We start from the raw sequence: 21,287 nt of genomic DNA on the forward strand, positions 1-21,287 counted from the left end.
CAAATCCAAGTCACTTTCGTTGAACTTTTCAGGTTTAATTAGAAAAGACAGCATTGGGCCAAATCGCCGGAAATCTTGAAATCTGTCAGAAAATTCTGATTCCAGTTCTTGCACGTACATTCTAATCTCAACGTCAAACGCAGCGCGCTGGTCCACGTGGCGTGGCAGTGATGAGAGCAGCAAATCAGGACTTAAAAATATCCCAGCACAGTGGCATTGGAACAATTTTTAAGGTGGGGGTGCTGAGCTGTGCCCCTTCTTGCCCCTGTGTGCACCCCTCACTGCCCCAGGCTGGGGCCAGTGAGACACAGCTTGGGGCAGCTGCAGAGCCCTGGGCCGGCGGCTGGGACCCCAGGCTGGCAGCACAGCCCCCCAGTCCAGCGGCCAGCAGCGGGCTGAGCGGACGGAACCCCAGCTGAAAGGGGTCCAGCGGCCAGTACCCCAGGCCAGCGGCACAGCCCCTGGGACTGGCGGCCAGGACCCGGGCAGTGTGAGCACCACTGAAAATCAGTTTGTGTGCCGCCTTTGGCACGCGTGGCATAGGTTGCCTACCCCTGCAATAGTTAAACACAGACTCACATACGCACAGATCATCACATACAAAGATGCACAAAGCCATGCAGACACAAACAAAAGCACACAGGCACATTCACAAGCACACAAAGGGACAGGCACACAAACATAGACACACAGAAACTTGCAGACACACACACACCCAGAGTCACGCACACAAAACCGCACGCACACACGATTGCTCATCTGCCCCCTGGGTTCTCTTGTGTGGGGTTCTGTCTCAGGGCTCATTTTGTCTCCCCTTCTACCCCACATGGATGTGAGGCAACTAAGGGAGTTGGGGGGTGCTCTGGCATTTGAGTGGATGACCTGCAACGCTGCCCCTGCTTTCCATGTTATCCCAATGACGCAGCTTCCTTGCTGTCCCAGTGTATGGCCAGCACTGGGATTTGGGGGTGAGTGAGCTAGCCGGATGAAGCTCAAGCTGGACAAGATGGAAATAAATGATGCTAGTTAGTAGTTTCTAGCATGTAAAGAGACTTGCAGGAATGGCCGTGTCGGTCCCGATTTTGAAGAGCTGTCCCCACCCTTTGGCAAGCAGGTTCTAAGTCTGGGACTGCTTCTAGCTGCCCAGTTGTTTCTGAAGTCTTGGAGAGCTTTGGCAGCTGGAAACCCTTGTTTGTCAGTGTCTGGTTAGCTGCACAAAATCGGTTAATAAAGGAGATATGGGAAAAAGAAGATTCTCTCTAAATATTGACATTTTCGTTCAAATATGACAAAAATGTTCACATCTGGCTACACAAATACTCTTACCCTACTGTTACCCTTCACTAGTTGTTCATTGCTGACAGGCAGGAGGCCAGGGCTGAGAAAAAAATATAATTTGCACTTGTAAAATTAGTATTTCTGTGAGTAAGTCTGTTATCAGTCTCCTAAGGCACCGTTTTGTTGGCCAGCTGCGACTGGTAAAATTCTCACCGTGCCTTCGTCAATCAGTTAAATAAATAAATAATCTCACTGCCAATAAAATTGGGGGAAAAAGTGAGGTCGGAGATGGCAGTGTCGTGAAGCCATCCTGCCATGCTTGTGGGACTCGTATGGGACTGACCTAGGAGTGACGTCATGTATAGCTTCCCCCTTGGCTGGTAATAGCCGGACGGCCGCCATCTTTTGTTTACACTCCAGAACACTTGGTTGTAGAGTGCCTTTGGTCCTGTTTTTCTTCATTTTCTTAAGTGTTAGTGTGTTCTTTCTTCTTTGGATCTGTACATATGTACAATTGTGTATTTTAGTGTGCACGCTGCTTTCTGCTTCATGGGCTATCCAGGTTTCACATGATTGAATTTGCAGGTGATCGTCTTATGGACTTGGGTCTAGTCGACCTTTCTTGAGGAGGATAAATTTGTGTTGGCTTCCCTCCATCAGTTTCCAGAACCTTCCCAGTAAATATCAGAGAGTGCTGATGAAAGGATAAATAGAGAGTATTGGGGGAAGTGAAGGAAGATATACATATATATCAAAATATTCTGAGTACCTGATGAGCAAATTATTTCAAACTATGTGCATATATGATTTATTGGCTATTAAAGCCTATAATATTCATTATATTTGCTTGAATATAGGCTAGTTTTTCTCACTTTCTCAATGCCTATCTAGAGATTACCAGTCTTTTTTCTGGTAAATTCTTTCTTTCTCTTTCATGCATATAGCTTGTTGTCACTCTGTGCGTCTGAGGTGTTTACTCGAGATTAATTAGTGGTCCTGGGGGAGACCGAGGATAGAGAAGCGAACGCGAAGAGAGATGTCTGCCTCGAAAATGCTGCAAGAAAATCAATCTGCCCTAAGCATTCTGTCCATCGAAAGTGACAAACTCCATAGCTTGTCATTTGAGGACAGCATCAGTGACTTTGCTCTCCAAAAATTATGAAAGAAAATATTTTAAATTTCAGTGTTAAAATTAATGTGATGTGGAAACAGACATACTGCAGGTTGTACTGCTTCCATTAAGTAAGCTGGTCTGTGTAACTGTAACTGCTTTTGTGTTGCTGTAGATATAAAGTTTTCATATCTACTAATTAAGAAATCCTAGACGAAAATATGTTAATTTGAAACTATTTTATAATGTAAACAGACCTATTGCAAGACGTGTTTTAGTTAGATTATTATTCTATTTTTACAACTTTGCCTTTGTATATATATTCAAATATAAAGCTTTCATGTTTATAAATTCAATGTCCTTTCTGTGAAAATAAGAATTTTTTTTTTATGGTATGGGGCCTCTTACACTTGACACCGCTTAGGCCTCAGAATGTCATAATCCAGCCCTGTCACTATAAGCACTTGCGTGTGTCTGCGCCCATGCATGTGATGCACTAAGACACACATGTGCACACGTACACACACCTGCATATAAAGAACATCCACGGCATTTATCGTTTGGGGAACTGACATCACTGAAAGGTGCACTCAGAAATTACCATGATGGGGCCATATAAGTAGCTAGAAAGGACACTGCCGACTTGAATTTCACACTTTTGTCTGAAATGGTTTTTTTTACATACAGTAGAACCTCAGAGTTACGAACGCCAGAGTTATGAACTGACCAGTCAACCACACGCCTCATTTGGAACCGGAAATATGCCATCAGGCAGCAGAGACCAAAAAAAATAAAGCAAATACTATGAGGGAAGATTGAAAAAACTGGGTTTGTTTAGTCTGGAGAAGAGAAGAGTGAGTGGGGACGTGATCACAGTTTTCAAGTACATAAAAGGTTGTTATAAAGAGAATGGAGAAAAATTATTTCCCTTAACCTCTGAGGCTAGGACAAGAAGCAATGGGCTTAAATTGCAGCAAGGGTGGTTTAGGTTGGACATTAGGAAAAGCTTCCTAAGTGTCAGGGTGGTCAAGCACTGGAATAAATTGCCTAGGAAGGTTGTGGAATCTCCATCATTGGAGATTTTTAAGAGACAAACACCTGTCCGGGATGGTCTAGATAATACTTAGTCCTGCCATGAGTGCAGGGGACTGGACTAGATGACCTCTCAAGGTCACTTCCAGACCTACCTGATTCTATGATACAAAAAATTATACAAAAATTCTGACTGATCTCTGTTATGACATTGATCTTCCCTCGGGTTAGAGATGGACAGATCACATCATGACTGTATCACTTGTGCATGATCTCTAGTGCTCTGCTCACCCACTAAGGTAAACGTCAGAACAGAAATCATGATTCACATGAATACACAAATAGCACCCACATCTGTGTCTATCAAACCTTTTTTCTTCCTTTCTAATTCTGCAGCTTTTATCAGTTGGAACAATATATATGTCATACAGTAGCATTTATCTAGCCTGTTCATTATATAGATACCATATGACACAAATACAGTATAAATGATCAGTATTAGGTTATGCTGTTTTAATTAATATTGGGCTGTATGTGAGGTTAATCTAGGTATATTACAATAGCAGATAGCATTTATTTTGGCTAGGATAAAAGCAGTGACGTGTCACATGTATTGTAAGATGCATAGGTTAACCTCATGTATTGCCCAATAATAAATACATATACAGTCTAATATGTATTGTCATTTTATTTTATTTATGAACATTTCCAAAGCATCCATCACTGTTGCTGCCACAGCGATTCCATTATTGGCAACACTAAATACAGACATATTCTTTCTGTATTGACGTTGTTCTTGTCCTTTTGATCTGCCTCCCCCATTGTCCCCAGTGACAATTCGAGCCCAAGGGGTTCTGAAGGTTTCTCCACACAGAGCTCACTGACATTGGGAAGCCTCTTCCTACAAACCTGATCCCCCTAGTCTAGAGTGTGGGAGATGCAGTGTTGCGGGGGGAGAGGAAATTGGCCTGAATAATCATCTCAAATAAAAGAAAGGGCTCAGTTCTTTCCCTGTTCTGGTCACGACAAACTTTGGTCAACACAAGTTACCTGTGTCAGGGTACAGCCACTGAAATTGGTATATTGCTTGCGTGCACGCTTACTTGGCTGCTTGCATCGGCACTGTGCGCACTCACCAGGAACGGTTGTGTCGACGCAGAGTGTGGTGCGCTGTGGGTAGGCATCTCAGCGTGTCATGCACCGGGCCTTTGGGGGAAATTTTGCAGTGTGTTGTGAGGTAAAAATGAGTTGCGCAGGGATCTCTCAGAACTAGGGCTCAAGTTCCCAGCGTGCAGCTTTCTCCATCCTATAATGCCATCCATGTTCCATAATTGTTGCACCTTTTTTTAAAAAAATCCCACGAACCTATGTGGCGTTTTGCAGTATCTGCCTTCTCTGACAGAAGCATGCCGCCTGCAGAGCTCAGCACTGTTCTCATGAATGTTGCGAACACAGGATGCCCTATCCTCGGGTATTTGCAGACCACACAAAAAGGGGGGACGCGACGGTTTCTCCCAGGACAGTTTACTAAGGAACGTAGTGAAAAGCCGTTCAGGGTCGTTGGTGGCGTTCATGGAGTCGTTGTGGACGGTGAAGCGCCACTTCTGGGCCCGAGAAACAAGCACTGACTCGTGGGATCGCAGCGTAATGCAAGTTTGGGATGATGATAAGGTGACCAGATGTCCTGATTTTATAGGGACAGTCCCGATTTTTGGGTCTTTTTCTTATATAGGCTCCTATTACCCCCACCCCCGTCCTGATTTTTCACATTTGGTGTCTGGTCACCCTAGATGACGAGCAGTGGCTGCAGAACGTTCCTGGATCTGAGTGCTGAGCTCGCCCCAACCCCACAGCGCAGGGACACTGGAACGACAGCTGCATTGTGTCAGGGAGCCAGCGGCTGCAGGGTCAGTCTCCTAGCAACTCATTGGCATTATAGCTGATCCTGATTGACTGCACTTCCTGATTGGTGGAGGGGCAGAGTTAATCTACAGCTTGACCCAGCAGAGACAGAGCTCACTGGCTGCTCAATGCATCCCATGCTGCAGCTGCGCTCGCTCCTGCTCCCTGTGGCTGCTCCCATCCGGCCTGGGCATGCTCCTGCCCTTGCTCCTGTTCCTACCCAGCCTGTTGGCACCTGTTTCAGTTCCTACCCTTTTCCATCCTTGACACCCCTGGCTTTGATCCCCAGTTCCATTCCCTGACCATGCCGCAGCTCACCCATTGGCTCTGGCATTTGGCTTACGATTTCTGGCTCTAAACCCTGGCTCCACTTCCTGACCATGTTTCTGGTTCACCCATTAGCTCTGTCATTCAGCTTCTGATATCTGGCTGCAACCCTCAGCTCCGCTTTCCAACCACATCTCTGGCTCACCCTTTGGCTCTGGCATTTGGCTTCTGATCCCTGAGTCTGTCCTTTGGCTCTGCTCTGCTCTCAGCTACCCCCAGTGATGAGCTGCCGGAAGCTGAAGAACCGGTTCCTTCAGGCGCTCCGGGTCTTCAGTGGCACTGAAGGACCTGCCGCCAAAGTGCTGCCGAAGGCTCGGAGTGCCGCCAAGTGAGTAAAAATTCACAGGGGACCCTCCCCAGCCGAGAGCTCAGGCGGGACGGGCAGGATGGTCCCGCGGGCCGCATGTGGCCCTCGGGCCGGAGTTTGCCCACCCCTTTAACAACCGGTTCTAAACCGGCTTCAAAATGTAACAACCGGCTCGCGCAAACCGGTGTGAACCGGCTCCAGCTCACCACTGGCTATGCCCCTAGCTGTTCCAGGGCCCTGGTTCTTGACCCCTGCTTGGCTTTGTTCTAACTTCCAGGCTTGCTGTACATTTATACATAAGACTGGGTGTTTTCTTGAACCCATGAGTTCTGTAGTGCTGTACATTGACAAATACTGGATGCTTTGGCCCTGCTCGGCATTCTGCAATATGTGTTATGAACTAATAAAAATCACTTTATTTAAAAAAAAAAGAAATGTGTTGAGTGTCAAAAACAGTACAGGAAAACAACGTGCAAAAAGCAGGCCACACAATACAAACTTTTAATGTAACTTAATGGAACGGATCTTTAAAATTGGAAAGGCAGCAAACATTTTTGTCCATTTCATGCACAAATGGAGTCCATTTTGGCGACACATACACAAACCGTGGTTCTCACAGGTCAGTATATATGAAGCTATAGTTTTCCTTGCTGTCCCCTGGCATGGAGGGGTAGGTGTAAGGATGCAGCCCGGGATGCTACATGATATACACTGGAGAGTGTAGGGACCTGTTTCCATGGAATTCTTTGAGGATTTCAAAGGGTGGGAAGTCTGGGATGTTTGGACCTGTAGGTCAGACAGGGCCTGCAGCATTTGAGTTTGCTGCCTGAGAAGACCCATTATGTTCAGGTGCATCTCCTGCTCCTTTTCCTGGGCCCTTCTCTTGTCTGCTGTCTCCTTCTTCATGCTGTCTGGCATGTCGGCCCTCCAGGCCCTTTGTTCGCAGTCTGATGCAGCACCGGCTTGCAGGATTTCGCTGAACATGTCATCCTGAATTCCTATTCTTTCTCCTCCTCAGGGTCAGGTATTCTGCAGGTGTGGAGGGGGAGCCCTGCAGGGCTGCAGCATCAGCATCAGATGATAAAAACAGACAGATGTATCGTTGGATTTATAGTCACAAGAGAAAGGGAAAGACAAGTTTCAAAACTCGCTTTGCATATTCCTATAAAACTTTTAATAAGGCATACTTGTTGACATGACAGCTTTGGAGTTCCATGGCACAGCATTCCTCTCTAGCCCAGCCATGGTGATTACAGTGATCCAGGGCGGGGTGGTGATGGGAAGGAATTTCGGTTGCATGGCAGTGAACATTGGCACTGTTTGCACAGTCAATGGTGATTTGAGCTTATACCTTACTCCGGAGGATAACCAGGGCACAGAAAGCCCATTACTGTGGGCGTCTCAAAGCCGCCCAAGCCCATATGGTGCGAGCCTGTTTACTGCAATGGTACCGTCTGAATTCACTGCAAAGTGGCATGGGAAAGTGCCCTACTGTGGAGGAAGGAACAAGGCGGCCACCTGTAGAAACCTTCAGGAGGGGACTGCAGAGTATCTCCAGGAAAGTTGCATCGAGATCTCTCAGGAGGATTCAAGGGACGGCCCTGTGTACATAAACAAACTGCTCCACATGACCTCCCCACTCCCCCCAAAACCCAGCGGGGGAACGGAAAGCAGATAACTCCACCTCCATTTGTTGTATCTCTACTTCTTGTACGAGTAAAACAAGGATGAGTCAATACAGACGCTCCCTGGGTTATGCAAGACCCGACTTATGCAAATCCGCGCTTATGGAAAAAGTTCCGTAAACTAGAAATAGGAGGGTTGGGGGTTTTTTTGGCGTAATGGTTGGGTATATGTTTCCGACTTACGCAAAATTTGAGTTACGCAAGGCTTTCCGGAGCAGAACGATTGCGTAAGTCGGGGAGCGTCTGTACCTGTGTCTTGTTAGCTTGGGGGTGGGCTAGGCACCATCTCTAAATTTAAACATTGTAAAGAAAAATGCATTCAGCAGCATTGGGCTCCCCCGTGCTCAACTGCTGGGATTGACTAGACTGCAGAAGGGTATCAAACAGGTACTGGCTTGTGGCATAGCTCGTGGTACCCCCCCCCCGCTGTGTCTCCCCCCACACCTGCTCACTGTTCATGGCAGGGGTCTCTGTCTCAGGCTCTGCTGAAGTATCCACTGTAGCGTGTGAGATGCTTGGAGGGGTTCTTCGCAAAGCATTTCATGCACCGTGTTGTGAAAGCGGCAGGTCTGGGGCTCAGTGTTTATTACTACAACAACAAAAGCAGTTGAAAACTGGTGCAAAAAACTATTAATTTTTCTGGGTAAATATTGGCGTTTATTTTGGTGGATGGAAGGACAGATTTTGATTTTCTTCCCATTTTAGTGTGTCAGATCTTTAAACCGTTGTCTGCTAACAGCTTGAAATGTGTACGTAGTGGGCGTGAGATTCATCAGTATGTTCAGATGTGCACGCACTTCTGAGCTTGCATGTGTCCCTGTTTGTTTATTGTGTGTATCTTCTAGAGTAATATATAGCCTTACTTCAACAGACAGCTTTGCATATATGCAGACTAATGTATTATTGTAATACAGATATCTCATGCAATGCATTGTATTTTCCTAATAAAACAAGTTTTTTTATATATATTTGAAAGATACAAACGTAGGGTGAAAATTGGGGAAAAAATAATACTTTTTGTAAAACGTGGGATTTTGTCAGTAAAAATCAGTTAAAACCAGGGGTGAAAGTAATTTAAAGGACTTACCGGTATGCCGGAGTCCTGAGCAGGGGGCGTGGCCTCAACCGGAAGAGGTGGGGCTTTTGAATACCAGGGCCCTTTAAATCAAGATTTAAAGGCCCAGGGGCTCCGGCTGCAGCTGGGACCCCCGGGGTCTTTAAATCACCCCCCGAGCTACCAGCTGCAGAGGCGGCTTGGAGCCCAGGGCTCAGGGGCGATTTAAAGGGCCCGGGGCTCCAGCTGCCGCTACCGCAGTGGAGTTCCAGGCCCTTTAAATCACCGCCGGAGCCCTGCCGCTGCTACCCCAGGGCTCTGGCAGCGGGGCTTGGGCAGCGCTTTAAAGGACCTGGGGCTCTGGCTGCTGCGGGGAGCCCCGGACACTTTAAATCACCGCTGAAGCCCTGCCACTGCTACCTCAGGGCTCCAGCAGCGGGGCTCGGGAGGCAATTTAAAGGGCCCGGGGCTCTGGCCACTGTGGGGAGCCCTGGGTCCTTTAAATCGCCAGCCTGGGGAAGCCAGTCCGATCCAGCACGCCGTACCGGACCAGACCGGCTTACTTTCACCTCTGGTTAAAACTGAAAACAAAGGGGCATAGCACAGTGGAGAGATTCTAGTGGCTAGACAGCTTCGGCACACACACACAGGAGTCTTCTCTGTCTTTTAGTGCCCTGTGATTTCCTGTTTCACTTCCCTTGCTTGCACCAGCCTCACTCTCCCACACTAGTGATCTACACTAAAAAGTTAGGTCAAAGGAAGCCACCTTGCGCTGACCTGTTAATGTATGTGTCTCCACGACCAGGTCCTTTACGCTGATCTAAGTCGCCTCTAATGTCGACTTCTGTAATCCACCTCTGTGAGAGGCGTAGCACTTAATTTGATTTTCATGGGCTGACTGCGAGGTAGTGCAGACGCAGCGTTGTGTAATTCGACTGAATTGGCCTCCAGGAAGTGTCCCACAATGCTCATCTGTGACCGCTCTGGAGATCATTCTTAACTCTGCTGCACTGTAGCCAGGTACACAGGAAACAGCCCCTCCCCTGCTAAAGCCCCGGGAATTTTTGATTTCCCATTTCCTGTTTGATCAGCATTGGGAACATGCCAGCTTGAGCACAGCTGATCATGGAGACTACACGGCCCAAACACGCTCCAGCCTGGTCTGCACAGGGGGTGTCGGATCTCATCGGTGTGTGGGGAGAAGCGTCTGATCAGGTAAAGCTCCGAGCCAGCAGAAGAAATGCTGACATCTGTGCAAAGATCGCTCGTGGAACGGGGGAGAAGGGCTACAAGAGGGACACCCAGCAGTGCCGTGTGAAAATCAAAGAACTTCGTCAAGCGTACCAGAAGGCAAGGGAGGCGAACCGGCGTTCTGGTGCTGAACCCCACACATGCTGGTTCTACAATGAGCTGCATGCGATTCTCGGGGGTGACCCTACCACCACCGCCACAAGCAACGTGCACACATCACAAGCTTATAATCTACTGAGTGTGGTCATCCTATCTGTATGTATGTATCATTCTTGTATCTGAAACTAGAAATATGAAATATAACTCTGAGGGCCTATTGTAATTATGAAAAGTGTGGGCCATTAATGGTGGTTTGGAATCTTGATGGCTCCCATTAACCAGGACAACTGACTGTAGATGGCTCTGTTTACTTGTATGTCTTCCTGTACACCTGTGTGCTGGCAAGTGGGAAATGAAGTCTTACAGTGACATGTGATCATGTCACCTGAACTGGAATCCATCATTAATCTGGTGCTTTTCCATTTAGAAGGAGAGGTGGAAACCCAGAGAGGGACAAAGGATTCCCGCCTTGTGCAAAAGATATATAATGGGGTGGAACAGAACAGAGGGGGCTGCAGTCATGAGAAATCCCCTAGCTACCACCTGACCTGGAACAAGGACTGTACCAGGGAAAGGATTGGGCCCAGACTAGGAAGGCCTCCAGTCTGTGATAGAAACTTATTGGAACATCTCTGAGGGTGAGTTTTTATCTGTATTCAGTTTTATTACTGTATTAGGCTTAGACTTGCGTGTTTTATTTATTTTATTTTATTTTATTTTGTTCTGTCTGTTATTACTCGGAAGCACTTAAATCCTACTTTTTGTATTTAATAAAATCACTTTTTACTTATTAATTAACCCAGAGTAAGTATTAATACCTGGAGGGGGGTGTGTGTGCAAACAGCTGTGCATATCTCTCTATCAGTGTTATAGAGGGCGAACAATTTATGAGTTTACCTTGTATAAGCTTTATAGAGGATAAAACGGATTTATTTGGGGTTTGGACCCCATTGGGAGTTGGGTATCCGAGTGCTGGAAACAGGAGCACTTCTTCAGCTGTTTTCAGTTAAGCCTGCAGCTTTTGGGGGACTTGGTTCAGACCTGGGTCTGTGTTTGTAGCAGGCTGGCGTGTCTGGCACAACCAGGCAGGGCGCTGAAGTCCCAGGCCGCCAGGGAAAATGGGCTCAGAGGTAGTCTCAGCACATCAGGTGGCAGTTCCCCAGGGGCCTTCTGTGATCCAACCCGTCACAGTTAGACATGGACATGGAGAGCAGGAAAGCTTCCAGTGAGCACGAGCGAGCAGCGCAGGATGAGATGCTTCAGATTATGAGGGACCAAGCAGACCTGTTGAGGCGTCTGGTTGAATAGCAGGAACAGAAGCAGGAGGGTAGAGTCCCCCTGCAGACCCTGGTGGACAGCCAGCCAGCATCGCCTGGCCCAGAATCACCCTCCCCCAAGTGGGGGAGGGTACAAGGAACAGAAGGCGCCCATTCACAGGCCTTTGATGGTCTGGAATGCGGTGTTATGTTACACGCTGAAAATAGAACAGGAGGACTTGTGGCACCTTGGAGACTAACACATTTATTTGAGCATAAGCTTTCATGAGCTACAGCTCACTTCATCGGATCACTGCATGCATCCAATGAAGTGAGCTGTAGCTCACGAAAGCTTATGCTCTAATAAATTTGTTAGTCTCTAAGGTGCCACAAGTCCTCCTGTTCTTTTTGCAGATACAGACTAACATGGCTGCTATTCTGACAGCTGAAAATGTTTCTCCCGTTCCAACTTTACAACCTCTTTTCCCCAAGGTTACCTTTTTTTTCCTGTTCCCCTTTTTTACTTATGTTTGTTAAATAAAGTAAATGGATTTGAGAAATAAATGTTCTTTATTGATAGAAGCAGTGGGCTTGGGGGGAGGGGTTGGCTTTACAAGGACAGTGATACAAGGCAGATGAAGGTTTGGGAAAGCACAATGCAGACAAGCAGTTCACATTACTGTGACTCATTATTGAAACGGCTTTTCAAAGCCTCGGGATACGCAGTGCCCTTTGCTGTGCTCTTCTTATTGCCCTGGTGTCTGGCTGCTCAAAAATGGCTGCCATGTGATCTGTCTCAACTGCCAGACCCTGTGGAAAATTTCCCCCCTTTTTTTCACAGGGATTATGGAGCACACAGTCAGCAGCTATAACCATTGGGATCTTCTCTTCACTAAGGTGCAACCTTGTCCGTAAACTGCTCCAGCGCCCTTTCAAACGACCAAAGGCACATTCAACCACCATTCTGCACTTGCTGAGCCTATAATTGTACCGTTCCTTACTGCTGTCCAGATGGCCGGTGTACGGCTTCATGAGCCATGGGAGCAAGGGGTAGGCTGGGTCCCCCAGGGTAACTATAGGTATCTCAATGTCATCAATGTTCATTCTGTGGACTGGAAAGAAAGTCCCAGACTGCAGCTTTTTGAACAGACCCGAGTTCCTAAAGATGTGCGCGTCATGAACCTTTCCCGACCATCCTACGCTGATGTCGGTGAAATGCCCCCTGTGATCCACCAGCACTTGCAATGCCATTGAAAAGTATCCCTTTTGGTTTATGTACTTTTTGGCAAGCTGGTCTGGTGCCAAGATGGGGATATTTGTGCCATCTATCACCCCACCACAGTTAGGGAACCCCACTGCGGCAAAACCATCCACTACGTCCTGCACATTTCCCAGACTTGCTACCCTTCATAGCCGAAGTCAATTAATGGCCCTGCACACTTGGAGCACAGCAACTCCCAAAGTGATTTATCCACTCCAAATTGATTCCCCACTGACTGGTAACTGTCTGGCGTTGCAAGCTTCCAAATAGTGATTGCCACTCGCTTCTCCATTGTCAGAACAGCTCTCATTTTTGTGAGGCTGAACTGCAGGGCAGGGGAAAACTCTGCACAAAGTTCCTGGAAGCTGGCCTTCCGCATTCGAAAGTTCTGCAGCCACTGCTTGTCATCCCAGACCTGCAAAATGATGTGGTCCCACCAGTCAGTGCTTGTTTCACGGGACCAGAAACAAGAAAAGGAGGACTTGTGGCACCTTAGAGACTAAATTTATTTGAGCATAAGCTTTCGTGAGCTACAGTGTTATACCAATAAAATAAAAACCAGCAGGATTTTATTAAAGGGGAAAAGGCAAAATGCCACATTTATTGTGAATACAGAAAGAATCATAGTAAGCAGTTAGTTATAGCTATAGCATTCCATTCAATTTCATATTTATTCACACATTCATTCATACACACACACACACATACAGGTTCTGTAATGTTGTTATCATAGTTACCAGCCTTAGAGTTGCTCATGCCAGGCCACTGGCCAGGTGGCCTGGACGTGAGGAGGGAGCAGAGACTTGTCAGATGCTCATCTGATGCTCCTGGAAGTTGGTTTGCAGAATCAGACCCCAAAGTTCTCACTTTCTAGAGTCCATTTTTATAGGAATTTCTTCCTATGCCAGTCTATGGGAATTGCTTCATCATGCTGTTGCTGAATCAATCAGCAGATGTCACATTCCTGACGGCTCCGTGCTGCCAGATGTTATCTTGTTCTTTGGTTCTCCCATTCTTGAGGCTGTTGGGTGGATTCCAGTCTGCCCTCCGGGGGTCCTCTGGTTATTTCCACTTGACCTCTTCTTCAGCCGATGGACACTGGATTCTTAGGCTGGCACCTCCCTGATCATTCAGTTATTATCCACACCAAGCATCCATCCACATACATCCTCTATCTCTATTTTAATCACAATTGTTAACAAAGCGAGATGAATACAACAAAAGGGTGGGGAGTCTCTGGGTGCTGTTTCTGTTGTTACAGAGTATTGCTTTGAGTCTCTCTCTGTGTGAGTAGTTGTTGTTACAAAGAATTGCTTTGAGAACAGACTCTGTCTTAGAATGTACTAAAACAAATGAGCAGCTTGCAAGTTTCACACATAGAGGAAGAGAAACAGTACTAAAAACCAAGAGACCTCTTAATTAGTAATACCCTGGAATTTAAACTATGGGGAATCAAACTCATTCTTGATTTTAATACAGAACTTCTTTAATATGATCCAACAACAGCTCACTTCATTGGATGCATGCAGTGGAAAATACAGTAGGGAGCTTTTCTATACACAGAGAACATGAAACAATGAGTGTTACCATACACATTGTAAGAAGAGTGATCAGGTAAGGTGAGCTATTACCAGCAGGAGAGAAAACAAAACTAAAAACCTTTTGCAGTGATAATCAAGATGGGCCATTTCCAGCAGTTGACAAGAACGTGTGAGGAACAGTAGGGGGGAAAAATAAACATGGGGAAATAGTTTTACTTTGCGTAATGACACATCCACTCCCAGTCTTTATTCAAGCCTAAGTTAATGGTGTCCAGTTTGCAAATGAATTCCAATTCAGCAGTCTCTTGTTGGAGTCTGTTTTTGAAGATTTTTTGTTGAAGAATTGCAACTTTTAGGTCTGTAATCGAGTGACCAGAGAGATTGATGTGTTCTCCAACAGGTTTTTGAATGTTATAATTCTTGACGTCTGATTTATGTCCATTTATTCTTTTACATAGCGACTGTCCAGTTTGACCCATGTACATGGCAGAGGGGCATGGCTGGCACATGATGGCATATATCACATTGGTAGATGTGCAGGTGAATGAGCCTCTGATAGTGTGGCTGATGTGATTAGGCCCTATGATGGTGTCCCCTGAATAGATATGTGGACACAGTTGGCAATGGGCTTTGTTGCAAGGATAGGTTCCTGGGTTAGTGTTTTTGTTGTGTGGTGTGTGGTTGCTGGTGAGCGTTTGCTTCAGGTTGCGGGGCTGTCTGTAAGCAAGGACTGGCCTGTCTCCCAAGATCTGTGAGAGTGGTGGGTCGTCCTTCAGAATAGGTTGTAGATCTTTGATGATGCACCAAAAAATCTTCAAAAACAGACTCCAACGATAGACTGCTGAATTGGAATTAATTTGCAAACTGGACATCATTAAATTAGGCTTGAATAAAGACTGGGAGTGGATGTGTCATTACGCAAAGTAAAACTATTTCCCCATGTTTATTTCCCCCCCCACTGTTCCTCACACGTTCTTGTCAACTGCTGGAAATGGCCCATCTTGATTATCACTGCAAAAGGTTTTTGGTTTTGTTTTCTCTCCTGCTGGTAATAGCTCACCTTACCTGATCACTCTCATTACAGTGTGTATGGTAACGCCCATTGTTTCATGTTCTCTGTGTATAGAAAATCTCCCTACTGTGTTTTCCACTGCATGCATCCGATGAAGCGAGCTGTAGCTCACGAAAGCTTATGCTCAAATAAATTTGTTAGTCTCTAAGGTGACACAAGTACTCCTGTTCTTTTTGCGAATACAGACTAACACAGCTGCTACTCTGGGACCAGAAACGGCGCTCAACAGTGTGCAGCTGCTCTGTGACTGCCAGTAGTAACTGTGAATTGCTTTTTTCAATGGCTTGCAGCAGGGCTGCTTGCAGGACATTGCTATGTTCTGTGCAGCAGACCCTACTTCGGCTCTGGAAATACTGCAGGAGAATGCACAAGATGTTTGAGATGCTCACAGCAAGAGTGCACAACTGAGCAGGCTCCATGCTTCTGGGGTTCTGGTGTACGCGTTTTAAGGCGCGAAAACCACTGAGTTGTTTGCCATTGAGTGGGATGCCGACACAATGTTCCTATTCTCCCAGGACAATGTTTTGGTCCTATGAGGCATTGCACAAATTTCCCAAAACACACTGCGGCAAGTTGCACTTTGGGATAGCTACCCACGATGCACTACTTTGTGCATTGATGCAGGCACTGCTACTGAGGACGCACTCCATGGAGACAATGAGCATGGTGTGGCCACGCACAATCGACTTAAGTCATTCAGAGGCTCAAGGTCGAATTAGATAAAGTCGACTTAATTTTGTAGCGTACATATGGCCAACCCCATCAAGTGCTTCGCTACTTACCCCATGCTACTGTATCATCTGTTCCCCCATAATCACTCCCACAGACTGCCGCATCTTTCATCCAGGCCAGAGAACATGCAGCTTTTGATATTTTACAGTATTTACCATGCACAAAAGAACCAACCAGCTCTCCAGCCACTTGGCAAAATGATTGTCCCTGAGTCCAGTGCAATGGGGTGGCCAGCCTGGCACCACCAGCCCTCGTTGCAAAGCCATTGGGATGGGGAGACTGGTACCGCCAGCTCTGATTGTTAATGTCACTGAGAAGGGGCACCCTGCACTACCACTCCTGTTGCAGTTCGGGGGGCGGGGGGCGTACAAGGCAAGGAGCAAAGACTATGCTGCAGACGCTGAGCAAAAGGCTAATCAAACTGCAGAGGTGTAGCGGCACGTTGAATCCGGGCGGAGTGCTCCAAGCACTGTGTGAAGCCAGGGTGTGATTGCTGCAAAGGGCTGAATGCATTACACCCTCTTCTGCACACAGCCCCCAGCCCCCCATTTGCTTTGGGGTTGATCCTGGCGCCACTCCCTAGATCACCCTCCAGGTGCCTCCAGGAGAGGTGCTGGAACAATTTGTATAGTGGGGGTGTTGAGAGCCATTGAACCAAACTGCAGATGCTGTGTATGATGGGAACCAGGAGGTTTAAGCCAGGGGGTGGCAGAATCCGTGTGCGGTTGTATTGGGGGGTTGCACACGCTCCCCGGTCCCTGGCAAGGTCTGTGTGCGGCTGTATTGGGGCGTTGCACACTCTCCCCGGTCCCTGGCAGGGTCTGTGTGCGGCTGCGCTGGCGGAGTGGGTGCCCCCCCCCCCCTCCGTCCCGCTCCACGTCCCCTGTCTATTGGCTACGGGGCGGGGCGCACGCCGCGCCTGCGCAGTGCGGCCGCCCCCGTGTTGCGGCTGTGGTGCGGTTTATTTCTTCGCAGAGCGGCTGCAGGTGAGGAAGCTGGGAGTCCGGGACCCCCGCCGCGAGAGACCCCCTCACCTAGGGAGTGGCCGAGGGCGGGACCCCCCCCCACGCGCGGGCAGCGCCCCAGGGCAGGACCCCCCCACGCCCCCCCCTCGCGCGGGCAGCGCCCCAGGGCAGGACCCCCCCCCACGCCCCCCCCTCGCGCGGGCAGCGCCCCAGGGCAGGACCCCCCCCCACGCCCCCCCCTCGCGCGGGCAGCGCCCCAGGGCAGGACCCCCCCCCCCACGCCCCCCCCTCGCGCGGGCAGCGCCCCAGGGCAGGACCCCCCCGCCCCCCCCCCCTCGCGCGGGCAGCGCCCCAGGGCAGGACCCCCCCCCGCCCCCTCGCGCGGGCAGCGCCCCAGGGCAGGACCCCCCCGCCCCCCCCCTCGCGCGGGCAGTGCCCCAGGGCAGGACCCCCCACGCGCCCCCCTGTCCTTGGGGTGCCCCCTTTTGCCCCAGTCGAGCTGCTCCCTTGTGCTATCGCTGAGGGGATCCTTGCTCCCCACGGGTGACCCGGGGGGGGGTTCTCTTCAGCGTGGTTACTGAGGGGTGCCTCCACCTCAGGAGAGGTGCCCCCTTTCCCCGGCAGTGACTGGCTAGAGACCAGCTTGAGGACCTCCCCCCCCCCCCAAATCGAGTGAGCCCCTGAGGCTCTCTTCCCTGCAGCCTCCAGGCTCACCCTGGCTTCTGGGTGGAGAGGGGGCCGCTTGGCTGAGCCCGGGAACCCCTTGTCGTTTATTTCCTCTCATGGATGTTGGGCTGAGCGCCCCAGCAAACCAAACTGCAGCTGAACAATTCATCTCTGCTTCCCCCTGGGGCTGGGGATTGAGGGGGGGGGGTGATGCCCTGTATAGAGGAAAGCAACTGACTTAGCAGGATGGGAAGTGTTTTCAGGGTAGCCTTGCATCAGAAGGTGGTTCAGTGTCACTTGCTTTATTTGAACTGAGTTGGCCTTGGCAAATGGGTCGCTGTCAGGCTTGAACTGATAACCCAGAGAGGACAGGTGGGAACCAAATAAATATCAGGTTTGCTTTCATTTTACTTGTCTTTTTTTAATGCCTCTACTTCTGGCAGTGTTGTGTTGCAAAATGTACACCAGTTCTGCATTAGCTACTGATATATTAAGGGATTTAATAGGTCCCTTCCATCTCTCTTTTATCTGGTTCAGGCTGTTGTAAAAATGTGGAGGTGATGAATTCCTCTAAAGGTGTTTACATTTAATTGACTCTAATGTGGATGCTCCAGGATGGTACTTGGCCTGTTGGTTCTGGGTTTCATATTCATGACTATGTAAAAATGGCACCTTCTTCCTCAACCCCCTGTGAAGTGAAAAATATATCTTGTCATTAACTAAAATATATTTTGCTGCTTCTTATACCTGTTAGCTCTGGGAGACGGAGCTGTGTTCTATTCTGGGTCATGTATTATCATGCTCCTCTTACTAGAATTGTTAACTAGGGGCCTGATCCTTCAAATACTTATTCACATTACTCATATGAGAAATATTAAATGTGTATAAATGTTTGCAGATCTTTGTTTGTGATATTGTAAGCCAGAAAGAGGACGTAGCTTTTTTTTTTTTTTTTTACTTCCATATTGAGTTTGCAGTGGTGGCAGTTAGAAAAAACGTACACACATTTTCAACTTGTCCACTGAGCACTTTTGCTCTGGAAATATTTGAGAAACAATCCTAATAGTCATGTTCTAGAGCAGAACTCCATTGTAGCTAGTCTCGAGGTCAAAAGATCAGTTGGGAACTTATAACAACAGTTGGAGTTGTCAAGCATAAATGTAGTTTTGTTATATACTACAATACAATTTTTATTTGTATCCTGTCACCTAAATATACTGTATTCCAAAATGCTCCATGGAGTTACATACAGTTACAGATATAAACGGGTGAAAAATTTTGAGAGCGAGAGAACCTCTTCAGCTGAGGTTTGAGATCAGAAATTGTGCCAATATATTTGCTTTTCTAGCATTACTATTATAAGGCATTTGCTAAAGATCAGTTTGAGGTGAAATTTGTCAGGCAGCTTTTCAGTTTAAAGCAATTTTTTAAAATAAAGCTTGTTTAAATAAAGTGTGAAGGATGTCTCCAAATTTAGGTTTTGGAAAAATAAGCTTTATAAAAGCTAAAACCACTAGAAATATTTACACTGGGCTATTTTCAAATGTCAACTTAAAGTTTTCTTTAAAAAAAAAAAAAAAAAAGTCTCCCTTAATGTTTGGAACCTGAACCTTGAAACATTATTCTCTTTGGGAAAATCTCAAAAGTAACCTTCATTTAAAAAATGAGAAGAAACAAAAGTGAAAATAAATACATTTTCATGTCTGTGCTGAGAGAAATGAAGTGTTTGTGCGGGAGACAATCTCAAATACCATGGAAAAGGAAATATGGGCTTGTTAAATATGATTTTTAATCTGATTAATAAAATGTAGTTTGTAATAGAAACTATTGTCTAGGGAAGAGACGGCTCAGAGGATTGGTTATAGTGATAGCTCTCAACCTTCCAGATTACTGTTTTCAGGGGTCTGATTTGTCTTGCGTACCCCCAACTTTCACCTCACTTAAAAACTACTTACTTACAAAATCAGAAATAAAAATGCAAAAGTATCACAGCACACTTTTACTGTAAAATTGCTTACTTTCTCACTGTTACCATATAATTATAAAATAAATGGCTTGGAATATAAATATTGTACTTACATTTCAGTGTATAGTGTATAGAACAGTATAGACAAGTCATTGTTTGAAATTTTAATTTGTACTGACTTTGCTAGTGCTTTTTATGTAGTCTGTTGTAAAACTAGGCAAATATCAACATGAGTTGATGTACCCCCTGGAAGACCTCTGTGTACCCCCAAGGGGTATGTGTACCCCTGGCTGAGAACCACCGGGTTATAGATTAGGCTCATAGTGCTCACAAGTTAGTTTGCAGGTTCAGGCTCAGCTTAAGTTTTGAGATCCCCAGGAGTAACATAAACTGCTCCAGAATATGTACGTGGGAGGAAGGTTGACTGTTGGCAGCTCCTCCCAGATAATCCTACATGGGTAGAATCAAGATGGATGATGTGCAGTGGAAGCTAAACTGCCTAGCCAGTTCTGCAGACTTGGAATCAAAGAGTGCTGTGGGACATCGGTGATCTGATATAGCAGAGCCTTCTGCTACTTGGCCATTGGTTAAAATCTAGCAGAGCGCTGTAATGATCCAAAGCGGTTATCTGACGGCTGTTTGGCCTCCTGGGAAGTGAATGAGTGGTTCTAGCTCCATTCCTCATGGAAAGTCCCACATCCTCGCAGGCTCCCTGTTTGGCTGCCGTAAAGAGGACAAGGATTGAATGGCCTTTGGGACTGATCTCCTGTCGCACTCTTCTATGTCTTCACTCTCCGTTAGATCTGAGACACATCAGTAAGGCAGCGTGGGGGAGTTTCCACTTTGTATACCCTGTTACCTGTTCTTCCCCCAGTTTGTAGTGGTGTGAATCATCAGCATAAAGCTCACTTGAAAAATACTTGAATTATTGGCCTCTTTTAAGAAGACCAAAGTATTAATCTTTGATACTTGGCTACTCTGTGTCTAGGCGTAACTTGTTCTTTGGATATCTCCATATTATGAATTTTCATGTTAATTGTTCTCAGTGTAACAGACCCATTCTGTGCTACTGAAGAAACCATTATTATGTATTGTGGGTAAGATCCATGTATTAGTGGTTTGTATTATTTTAATATTATGGATCATCATTCATTGGAATGATTCCTAAAATGTTAGGCTATTTCCTGCCAATAGAGAGCACTCAACACAAGTTTATTTTTCTTTTCCTTTATTACCACAAAGGAAGTTCAGAATGTACAATAAACAGAATTGATGCAATATCTGGAAAAAAAAAATTCAGTGTTGTTGTTTAAGTTGGCTGCCATGAGCAGTATATTATCTAAATATGACTAAATTAGGGTAACCACTCTGCCCCAAACTCCTCACTTTCAGACTGTATGTTGAAGGGTCAGGCCAGTGCTATGAAAAACTTTAGCATTTACAGTATTGAAGCACAACGGGTTAAGTTAAGGACCGTACATATATGGGCAATGATATCTTGCCTCAGATGATAGGTGGGGCAAGAAGGAGCATAAGTCATTCTGCCCGTCTGAGAAGCACGATAATCCCTTAAATATAGACAGTCTTATGACTACCATATTATGTAGTAGAATGTATACTTTATAATATATTCAGTAGTAGATTTGCTGTGCATTGTCCTGAGCATTAGTTCCCTGACACTTAGCCACTGCACCCACTTATTTAAGTGTAGTACTGAATGTCTCTGTGCCTGGGTAAAGCCTTCTGCTGCTATGTCACTTGTTAAAATCCGACATAAATTGG

The 21,287-nt window shown here is 46.7% G+C and overlaps 1 protein-coding gene and 1 long non-coding RNA gene across 6 annotated transcripts in view; one reads left to right on the forward strand and one right to left on the reverse strand.

Moving 5' to 3' along the window:
- Positions 1–6,442: 6,442 nt before the first annotated feature.
- Positions 6,443–10,049, reverse strand: LOC125640083 (uncharacterized). 2 transcript variants are annotated; one of them, XR_007357685.2, is made up of 3 exons: positions 9,474–10,049; positions 8,087–8,231; positions 6,443–7,016 (listed from the first exon to the last, which is right to left on the reverse strand). It is a non-coding gene; the product is annotated as an uncharacterized LOC125640083 (long non-coding RNA). The 2 variants fall into 2 exon arrangements; XR_007357684.2 differs by lacking the exon at positions 8,087–8,231.
- A 6,757-nt stretch (positions 10,050–16,806) lies between these two features.
- NT5C2 (5'-nucleotidase, cytosolic II) overlaps positions 16,807–21,287 on the forward strand; it is an 89,564-nt gene continuing 85,083 nt past the window's right edge. For 3 of the 4 annotated variants that reach the window (XM_048858154.2, XM_075131095.1, XM_075131097.1), the window contains exon 1: positions 16,807–16,894. The gene's annotated coding sequence lies outside the window, so the exon portion shown is untranslated. Of the gene's footprint in view, positions 16,895–17,912; positions 17,934–21,287 lie in introns of those variants that run through there. The other variant, XM_048858153.2, reaches the window with a different exon arrangement.

Source organism: Caretta caretta, chromosome 7 (assembly GCF_965140235.1).
Source record: "Caretta caretta isolate rCarCar2 chromosome 7, rCarCar1.hap1, whole genome shotgun sequence".
NCBI classification, from domain to species: Eukaryota; Metazoa; Chordata; order Testudines; family Cheloniidae; genus Caretta; species Caretta caretta.